Source organism: Eubalaena glacialis, chromosome 19 (genome assembly GCF_028564815.1).
Source record: "Eubalaena glacialis isolate mEubGla1 chromosome 19, mEubGla1.1.hap2.+ XY, whole genome shotgun sequence".
Lineage (NCBI taxonomy): Eukaryota > Metazoa > Chordata > Mammalia > Artiodactyla > Balaenidae > Eubalaena > Eubalaena glacialis.
Genome location: NC_083734.1, coordinates 45,940,318 through 45,950,462, shown reverse-complemented (window position 1 = coordinate 45,950,462; position 10,145 = coordinate 45,940,318).

Here is a 10,145-nt window from a genome sequence, read left to right as displayed (position 1 = left end):
CAGCAGGTGGAGGAGTGAGGCCCGCTGCCCACCGCCCCCCTTCCCTCTCATCTCCTTCTACTCCCTCCTGGGTCCTCCTCCTCCTTCCTCTCCTCTCAGGCCCACGGCACCGGGGGAGTTTTCTTCCTTACCTGGTGGCTCTCAGCTCCCTTTCCACTCCTCCCGCTCCCCAGGGAGGCCCGGAGGCTACAGAGGCAAAGAGAAGGAGGCTGGGGGTGGGGGGGGATCAGCACCAGGCTGGAAACTGCCCTTCTTTTCTGTTCCCCGACCCCAGCTAAAGGCCGGTGCCACCCTCAGAAGGAGCACCTGGCTGTAACCAGGGTCTGGTCTCCCCGATTGGGCACAAGGTCGGAAATTTTCACCTGCTGAACTAAAGCTAACAATAACCAGTATAAGATGAATTCATTCAGCTCTTTGTAGAAGGTACTTATCTTTTTTTTTTTTTTTTAATTTTTGGCTGTGTTGGGTCTTCGTTTCTGTGCGAGGACTTTCTCTAGTTGTGGCAAGCGGGGGCCACTCTTCATCGCGGTGCGCGGGCCTCTCACTGTCGTGGCCTCTCTTGTTGCGGAGCACAGGCTCCAGACGCGCAGGCTCAGTAGTTGTGGCTCACGGGCCTAGTTGCTCCGCGGCACGTGGGATCTTCCCAGACCAGGGCTCGAACCCGTGTGCCCTGCATTGGCAGGCAGATTCCCAACCACTGCTCCACCAGGGAAGCCCGGTACTTAACTTTTATTTATCATTTATGGGGCCTTCATTGGACCAAGCATTTTATACTCGCATCTCATTTAATCTTTCGTCAGCCTTGTGAGGTGGTGCTATTATCATTCCTGGTTTACCAGTGAGGAAGCTAGAGCTCAGAGAGGTGAGAATACCTGCCCAAGACCATAAACGGCAGACCCCGGGCCTCCCTCCACCGTTACTTGAAACCTCTCAACGAGATGGAAAGTACAATGCTGACCAGACTTGGACATTTTCTTTACCCCCTAAAAGGAGACTTTTGCCCAAGACGCTCATCAAGAGATAAGACTTTCCTCTTTTTAATCTTATGAAGGAGATGAAATAAGACACCTGTCCAACAACCTGAGCTGGGCCCTGCCCCCACCCCTACTGCTGCTCCTCTGAGGTACTGCTGTTGTCGAAGGTTCTGACCCATGCACAGTAGCTACAGGAATCAGAGTAGGAGCTTGTCGGAGATCCAGCATGCCAGGGAAGAGGGAGGCCTGGGGTGGTTGCACATGTGGACCCTGCAGGCTTGGGCAGAGACGGTGGGCAGTACCATCACTTCCGTTCACTGGGATTCTCTGCTTGTGAAGCTTCCTGTAGTGCTCAGGGTGCGTTGATAAAATAGCTTCAGGGTCTAGCAATCTAGCTACCATGACTTTGGCTAGTAGGAGTTTACTCTTCAGGGCCAGATCAGCATCTTTGGGGACAGACAGTTCTCAACCTTGCAAAGCCCAAGCCCAGACCTTAGGCCTAGCCAAGCAACAGCCGTTTCAGAGGCCAGCATGGGTGGCTGCTGCTGGGCCACCTCCTCCTCCTTGTTTTCACTTTCAGTGGCTGCTTCAGCCCTGAAAGAGAGCCAGAGGGAAACCAACCGGGAAGAATCGGGCCTGCCTTCCACAGCCCAAGGTCCAGCTCCACCACGGCCTGGGAGAGGCCAGGTCAGGGTTGGGGGCATGTGCTTGCTGGCTAGGACTCTTCTCTGTGTCCTATCTCTTTAGCCCAGGACAGACTCTGTCTGAAGGGACAAAGGGCCCCATTGACCCCATAGCCTTGTGACCCTACCCAAGTCTGTCCCTCCCTTCCCCTGGCAGCCAGCAGGGCACTCACTCTGGTAGCAGACAGGGCCACGAGGCGGCTGAGAGGGCATGGAAGGGAAGCCAAGAGAGGCTGCAGCCAGCTGGGCGGGGAAGACTGGGAGTGCGTGGGTAGTGCCCCCCAGATCCCTGAGAGGAGGGGCGGCTGGGGATGAAGGGCCACCGGGACTCCTGGCTGCAGTCCCAGGAGCAAAGCAGCAAATACTCTGCAGGGCCAAAGCATGGGAGGGCTGGGGGAGTCCAACCTCAGCCCCAAACGGGCTGCCCGGGGGGCTCAGGGCCTCCCCAGTCTGCATTCCTGAATTCCTCCCCCTAGCATGCCCCCTACACCCAGCCTATAAAGCCCCCTTTGTCTGGGCCCACTGAGGAGCTTAACTCTCCCCATCTCAGCTTCCAGCCCCCTGCTCCCTCACACTCTGGTGCCTAACAAAGAGGCCAGGGCGCAGTGAGAAGTGTGAAATCCCCTTCATGCCGCCTGGGCACTGGCCCAGGGGTGTTGGGCAGCCAGCGCCTGCACACCGATGCCCCAACCCCACTGCCCGCCTCAGGGCAGGTTAATTCCCACCCCTGTACACTCCGGGACTCCATACTCCTGCCCTGGGCAGCATGCCCTCCTCTCACATGCCTGCTCATGTGATAGCCCCCTCGGTGTGGCCCTGCCCTGACATGGGCAGGACAGAGGGGCAGTGGGCAGTCAGGAGCCACCCCTGATGGGGGAGAGGGGTCTCAGTGGGGGAGGCAGTCTTTCTGCCACCTCCTTGGCTTTCACCAGAGTTGGTGGCTCCACTGCCCACAAGTCAGGTCCCCAGCTGGTATCTGGAGCTTCAGATGACCCTTCTCTGGCAGTGGACAAACAGTTCAGTTCCTCCTCCTGCTTGGCACATGCCTGGGGCATGGTACACGGTGGGCGACAGGAATCTCTATTCCTGCTCCCCACACCCACCCAAGGGCCTCAGAACACATTTGAAGAGAGGCTGAATCCTGGCAACAGGGAGTGGCCCTCCACACCAGCTCCTGTCCTCATGGGGTCACATGGCTCTGAACCCTGCTCACCAGGGCAGGGTCTCCCTATGGTCCAGGTGCTGTGGGTATCTCTGCCCTGCTCTCAGGCAATCACAGTGGCCTGGGCCATGGGGTCAACTCTGTCACCAAGCTGCTGTGTGGGGCACTTCCGACTCTTATAACCTCAGAAATGAAGGGGCTGCCCTTGGAGGGGATCTTCTCTGGACTAACAGTGCCCCCAGGACAGGCAGAACAGTGGGTGTTGGCAGGGATGCGTCCCTGGATGTGTGAGCAGTGTGTGTGCATTGTGTGTCTGTGTGTGTGAGCGCTGTGCCTCTACCCGCGGGTGGGGTGGGGCGGGAGGGGCGGGGCGGGGGCGGGGTCTGCGGGCGGGGCCGGAGCGGGGCGGGCCGGGTGGGGGTCTAGGCTGCCTACACCAGGCGCTCCTTGCGCGCGGCGGTGGCCGGGTGCTGCACCGACTGGGCGCATGGAGGGGCCACCGCCCACTGCGCCCCTCCGGGCTGACGCGGCGAGGACTGCATAGCGGGCGGCAGCATGGAGCAGGTCAGCGGGCGCGGGTGCGTGTCGGGGAGGGGAGGGCGGGGGGCGTGAGGACTGGATGAGGGTGGGTGCGCCGAGAGGGAGGGGGGCCCGCCACCTTGGGAGGGGTTGGGGCCCTGGAGCTCCGGGCGGAGCTCTGGGGAAGGGATACGGCTGGTGTGACACAGAGCTGGTGAGCGCGCGCGCGCGCGCGCACACACACACACACACACACACACACACGAGTACTCCCCCACCACTGACAAATAGGGAGGCGCTCACCGAGGGCTCACACGCTGCCTCGCTCCCCATCCCCGCTCCAGAAGGAGAGCATTTAGAAGCCCCCCTCCCCACTCGGTAAGGTCCCAGCTCCATCCAGGATCCTAGCAGGCTCTGCATAATGAAGGAGTGACAGAAGGTGGTCGTAAAACTACCGCGGACCCTCCCGACCGCCCCCACCCTGTGGAACCTCAAGATACAACCATCCCCCTCCCCCCTATACATCAAGGGGCTTCTCCCAGCCAGGGTCCCCCTCCATTCCCAGTTACAGCAGGTGCAGCAACTGCTGCCACCATTTCATGGCAGTGAAAAGATGGGGTGGGCTGGGCAGCTTCTTCACATGCCCCCCAGATAGAGACCTGCAGCCCCAGCCAGGCTCTGGGAGGGCTGTCTTTCACACAGTATCCATCAGAGGAGGTCAGGGTGATGGCCCCCTCAGGTCAGAGCACCTCACTCCCTCCACAGAGCTTAGCAAATCCTGGACAAGAGGGGCTGGTCCCCTAAGTGAGTGGGGGGCCCTCTATCCTGACTTGCAGCCCCCTGTTCTAAGATGGACAGAATCCTGATGTGGGCTGAAGGGAGGGCTGCCTTGCTCCCTTCCTAATCCCGACTCGGTGAGAGGTCTTGGGGTGGGATCTGGAGTGGAAGGGTTTTCTGTTCCTGGGTGTGTGTCCACCCACACTCCCAGGCTCTGCTTAAAGTGGTGGCCTGGGGCCCTGGGCTCTGAGACACCCTCCCCTCTGTGGCAGAGGGGTTCTTGTGTTCCCTGTGATGGTGGTGAGGAGGGGTGTGGGGAGGGGTAGAGGGTGTGGAGTCAGGGGATGGGGTGATCTTAAGTTGTGGGGGTTGAAGAGGGGCTCTGAGGAGTCATGAAGCACTCTGGGCATCTTCCCTGGGCTGGGCGTGATGTTTGGGGAGAGCTGTGGGCTGGTCTAGTCTCCAGGCCTGCTGGGCATCTTGGCTGTTAATTTAAATGGCCAGTGGCAGCTCCCTGGAGCACCAGGCCTGGCAGGGGGAAGGGGACTCCATTTGTCATTCTCTGCTATTGTCATTACTGACTCAACTCCACTCTGAGCACAAAAAAGCAGGGGTTGGGGGGACAGGACTGAAAGCCACTGAATTGCTCACGTTAAAATAGTTAAATTTATGTTGTGTGAATTTCACCTCAATTTTTTTAAAAAAGGAGGGGCAGGGCTAGGGGACACTATTACTTTCTGCCTAGAGGACCCTGAACGCATCTCACTGGGCCTGCAGCATGGCCTGAGTTGCTCCTCCATCAGCCTTTCATACTTCTTCTGGGGGTCAGGTGCTTCCCCTTTCCCAGAGGCAGAGCCTGGCTCCCCTGTGCCCTGGCATCGTGGAAGGGAGGACAGACCATGGAGGAGAGTAAGGACATTGGGCTCTTGCCGTGGCCTCATCAAAGGGACACGGGGAGCCCTTGGACATCTGTCCTCTCTGGGCTGCTGTGAAATCCCTGCCAGCTGTGCTGAGCCGTGGCTTTCCAGTCCTTTCTAGGTGTCCTAAGACACCTCTGCTGCGAAGCACAGCAGCCAGCTTGTCCCCTGGACTGTGAGACACCCCACAACCCACAAGGGGACTCTGATGATCAGCACAACCTTGGAGGTGCCCGCGCTGATGTCAGCGCCTTAAGGCAGCTGCAGCCCTGCCAGCCCCGCGGGTGTTGCCAGCTTTCTGGATATGCCGGAAGCATGGTGTGTATGGGGTGCTTCTGAAATCAGAGCTTCTTTCACCACACCAGGGGAAGCGCCTATTTTAAGTTTCCCTTGTGCCCAACCCTCTTGTAAAGCAAAGAATCCTTTTATAGTGCAAGGACTGCCCTGCTGTGTCTGTTTGGTATGTGTGGATTTTGGCATGTAGGGTTTCCTTAAAGGGGAGCACGCCTGGAATCTCTCACAGGGGCTGGAATTGCTGGGCGGGGTGGGTGCCAAGACTGAAGGGCTTGCCCCCCTGTGGTCAGTGCCCTGCCCCTCTTTTCTCTCCATTTAACTCCCCTCACTCCCTCCCAGGGTTGGCTCAGGGCCAGACAGAGGAGCTGGGTGGGGGTGGGGGGAGGGGGGAGCAGCTGCTGGGGATTTCCAGAGCTTCCAGGGGGCGGTGGGAGCCACCCCTGCCCTCCTCCTTTCGCCCCTCCCCTCTGTTCCTCCCCTCCCTCCTTCTCTGCTCTGCTTCTAGGTTCCCCTCTTCTCTCCTCCTCTCCCCACCCCCACCCTCCCAGAAGGGCAGGGAGACAGGGAGGAGAGTGGAGCTGCCCCTCCTCCATGCAGGGATTTGCAGGGGCCAGGTAGAGCGAGGCAGGGTCTGAGGGCCTGTGGCAGAAGCAGGGCTGCAGGCCAGTTGCTGGCAGAATTTAAAAGCCCTCCCAAAGAATCATGAATTTAGCATCCTGGAGCTGGAAGGGAGTACATGGCCTAGCTCCTCCCAGAGGGGTCGTGCTTCATAGAAAGAGTAAGGGCTTATTGTCAGACTTCAGCAAAATTACTTAACCTCTCTGAGCCCGTTTCCTCATTTATGTAATGAGGCTAATAACACCTACCTTACAGTGTTGTCATGGGGAGCAATGTTTGTAAAGAGCTCGGCACATAGTACGTGCTCAACACATTTTAATTCCTTTCCCTTCCATCCTGGTGTTTTCAAGCCCCTGCTAGGTGATGTCACGGTCGTCATAAGTCGTCTCTTAGTCTTGCACACACGCTCATATACACACAGTCCTCACCACCAGCTCTTCAACTGCCCGGTGTCACATAGTGGAGAGCCCTCGGGGCTGAGACCCCAGCCCCAAACCTCTTCCTCTTCCCCAACCGTGACGTACGTTCCCCAACATGATTCCCCTGAGGGGCTGCCAGTTGAACGCGGCAGGGGTGGGGCATCTTTCATCCACCCCCTGTCCTGATACCAGGGTTTCACTGGGTGTGGCTTGCTTGCCCTGCTGCCAGCCCAAGGAAGCTGCAGCCTCTCTCTCCACCCCAAGTCAGCTGTCCAAAGGTTGCTGGGCTGGGGCCCCAGCTGTTTGGCAGGTTGCCAATGCCTCTTAGCCCTCGGGCCAGGGGGCTGTACCTCCCTCCTCGAGGTGTGTTCAGGTGGGATCCCTCTTATCCAGGATTCCTCAGGGACCTGGCAGCAGGGATGAGGGTAGAGACTGGCATGATCTCGAGTGGAGTGGACCGTTGCCCCACCCTACACCATTCAAGGAGCTTGATGAGGTCTGAGGTCCCCTCTCTGTGACGCCTGGGGCTCTGCCAGACCTGGGCCCCACCCCTTCCCTAGCTCTCAGCCTTCAGGCCTCCTTTCTCTGCCACCTGCCTGTTAAGGGCCTTCAAGGTCTAGGTCAAACACTACCTCCCAAGGCCCCTGCCTTCTCCTCTCATTATGGAAGGCTCCCTTCTGCTTTGCCTGATGCTCTGCTTGTAGCACCATCATGGCACCATCCCAGCCATCCTTTGCTGTGCTTGTTGCCCTCCCTGGAATATGAGCTTTTTGAGGACAAGCACATCACCTGGTTCATTCCCCGCTACCCCACACAGCAGTTTGCATGTAGACAGCACTCAGTAAATGTCTTTGGACTTGACTGAACTGGGCTACCACCTGCTTTGGCAATGAAAGTTTAGGTGGGCATGGGCTGCTTCGAGGGGACAAGCAGAGGATCTGGGGGCTGAAAGCCAAAGGAACAAGAACAAGTCAGGTCTCTCCTCAGCCCTTCCCTCTAGTCCTGCCCTCCTGCCCTTCTCCACCAGGGGGTGCTCTTTCCCCTTCAATGGAAGGGCAGGCAGCTATTACCAGGTTTATGGTCACCAGCCCTGTAACCCGCCTTCCACCCATTCCTTTGAATCCATTATCAAACGTGAGCCCTCAGTTGGAGACTGGCAGAGGAGGCCTATTGTTTTCATTTACAGAGAGTGAGACTGAGGTTCAGAGAATATACTTTTCCTCAAAGACATTCAGCTACTAGGTGGGCAGCATGGGAACCTGAACCCTGGTCTTTGGACTCTTGGTTCAGGGCTCCTTGATGACACTGTACAACCCCTTGCTGGCTCCTGGCCCAGGCCTGATCCTGACCCTGGACTGCTCTGGTCTGGGGACTCCCTGACCTCCTCCCATGCTCCTCTCCTAACCCTACCTGGCTCTGGGGAAGGCGGGTTCTTCCTCTGGCACGACTCTGCGTTCTTTTTCCTCTACTCCACTCATCACCCCCTCAGGCTCTCTCCCTTGGCTTCTCCTCCACAACCAAAAAGCCTGCTCAAGTGTCCGCCACCCAAATGGAGTCATGCCTCACCTCGACTCACCTGTGCTGTCCGGCTGTCCCTTCCCGGTAACTGTCTCAGCGGCCCAATTCCATTTCACCACCCTCCCTTTTTCACCCCCCCCCCCTTTTTTTTTTTAAATTTCTTCACCCTTGATGCTTTTCCTCACTACACAGTCTGGCCTCCACCCCACCCGTCCCCTGCCTGACACAGTGCCACTTCCTCTGGCTCTCTCTCCTCAGTCCTCCTTGCTGCCTCTTCCTTCCTCACCTGCCCCGAAAGGTGAGTGCCCTTGGGTCCCATCCTACATCTGGTCTCCGCTCTGCGCTGTCCCTGGAGAATCTGAACCACACTCCTGATCCACCGATGACTTCCAAAGCCATGTCTCTAGCTCAGACCTCTCTTCAGGGAAATGGACCCAGGGTTCGAGCTGCCAATCACTACTACACCAGCAACACAGCCTGCAGGTTAAGTGTGTGGACTCTGGAACCCAAAGGCGTGGGTTCAAATCCTGCATGGCCTTGGGTAAGATACTCAAGCCCTCTGCGCCTCAGTGTCCTTATCCGTAAATGAGGATTATAATATCTGTTTCACAGCTCCTTTGTAAGGCTAATTTGGAATAATGTATACAAAGGATTACTTAGCCCAGTGCCTGGCACGTCCCTTCTCCCTGAGAACACTCCAGACAACTCGTCTACCTAATATTCTGAGCGAGAAACCTTGGAGTTGTTCTAGACTCTTCCATTTCCTTCCCGCAACTCCCATTTGGTCAACAAGATCCGGGGGCCTCCGATGATTGGTGCCCCCTGCCCAGGTGCAGGGCCCCCCAACCTGGCCGCCCACCCCTGGCTCCTTGCTGCCCTCCGTTCTCTTCCACGTCTCGCCACAGTGGCCATGGCACATCTCCGCTTAAATCCCTGCCCTAAGCGAGGCTAGAATCTAAGTGCCTCAGGCACAGTCACTCCACAGAAACATCCCCACCCGCATTTCCTTCCTCATCCCTCCATGCTTCCTGCCCACGAACCTTCCGCCTGGCTCCAGCCACACTGCTAGAGTCTGCTCTCTCCTGCCTCCCTGCCTTTGTCCATGATAGTCTTTCTCCCTGGTGTGTTTCTCCCCCCATTGCCCACCCTACCCCGTCCCATCCATGACGCCCTCAAAAGATCATGGCCACCTGCTTCTGGAAGACTTCCTCTGCTTCTCCAGCCTCCCATGGCTCCTTTTCTGGGATCTCAGGACCCCTCAAGGGAAGGAGCTAAGCCTTATCTCCTATCCCCAGGGGCAACCTCCACTCTCCCACCCATGGTATATCAGGACTCCCAATAAACATTTGTGAATGAAGGGAGGTGATTAGGCTGGGAGAGGAATTTAGAAAGAGGGGGAGTATAAAGAGGGTCCTCAGTGAGGGACACCCTCCATCCCATGTTGGGCTTCACTGCCCTAATCCCCAGAGAAAGAGTGTGCCAGGAATAGAGTGGATTTGGGGGGCGTGGATGGTGGGATGCAGGGAATGAGACACAGTCGTCAAAGAGGATGGGGAGCCAGGACGGAAAGGAAGAATGAAAGAGGTGCTGGAGAAGGTGGATGGGGGAGGGCCGGGACAGGATGGGGGTGCAGGTCAAGGTGCAGGAAGAGGTGGGAAGGGCAGCAGGGTGGGGGAAGAGTGCACTTTCTGGGAAGTGGGAGAGGGTGGGGGAGGTGAGTGCAGTGCATTGTGGAGGGAGGAATTGCCTGCCGGCCAGTGTGAGCTCATTTCCTCTCACCGCCTCCTGCAGTGTCTGAGGGCATCAGGCTCTGGAAAAAGTGAGCCAGGGGCACTCCAGAGGCCACCACCCTCCTCCCCTTCCCCACAGCCTCAGTCCAGTCTGGATCTCAGATGCCACCACTCCCCCCTTACACATTTGTTTTGACAGGAAAGGACCCCTGAACCAGGGTGGCAGCAAGCCTTGGACTGTTGGAGCCACAGGGCAGAAAGAGTCAGACAGAGGGACCTGGTTTAAGATTAAGCAAGAAAATACAGGCAGTATGATGGATTACCGTTAGATAGCAGGAAGAACTTCTCAGAAGTGGGGCATAATTCTGGCTGCACATGACCTTGATGAAGAGAGGTGGGGAATGAAGGAGTCCTTAACTGCCCTTCCATTATTACAAAAGCATCCCTTTTCATTGACTTCCAGGGAATTTAAAATAAATTAAATAAAACATAAGATTTAAAAACAAGTCAACGTCTCCTTCCTCAGGTTTACAG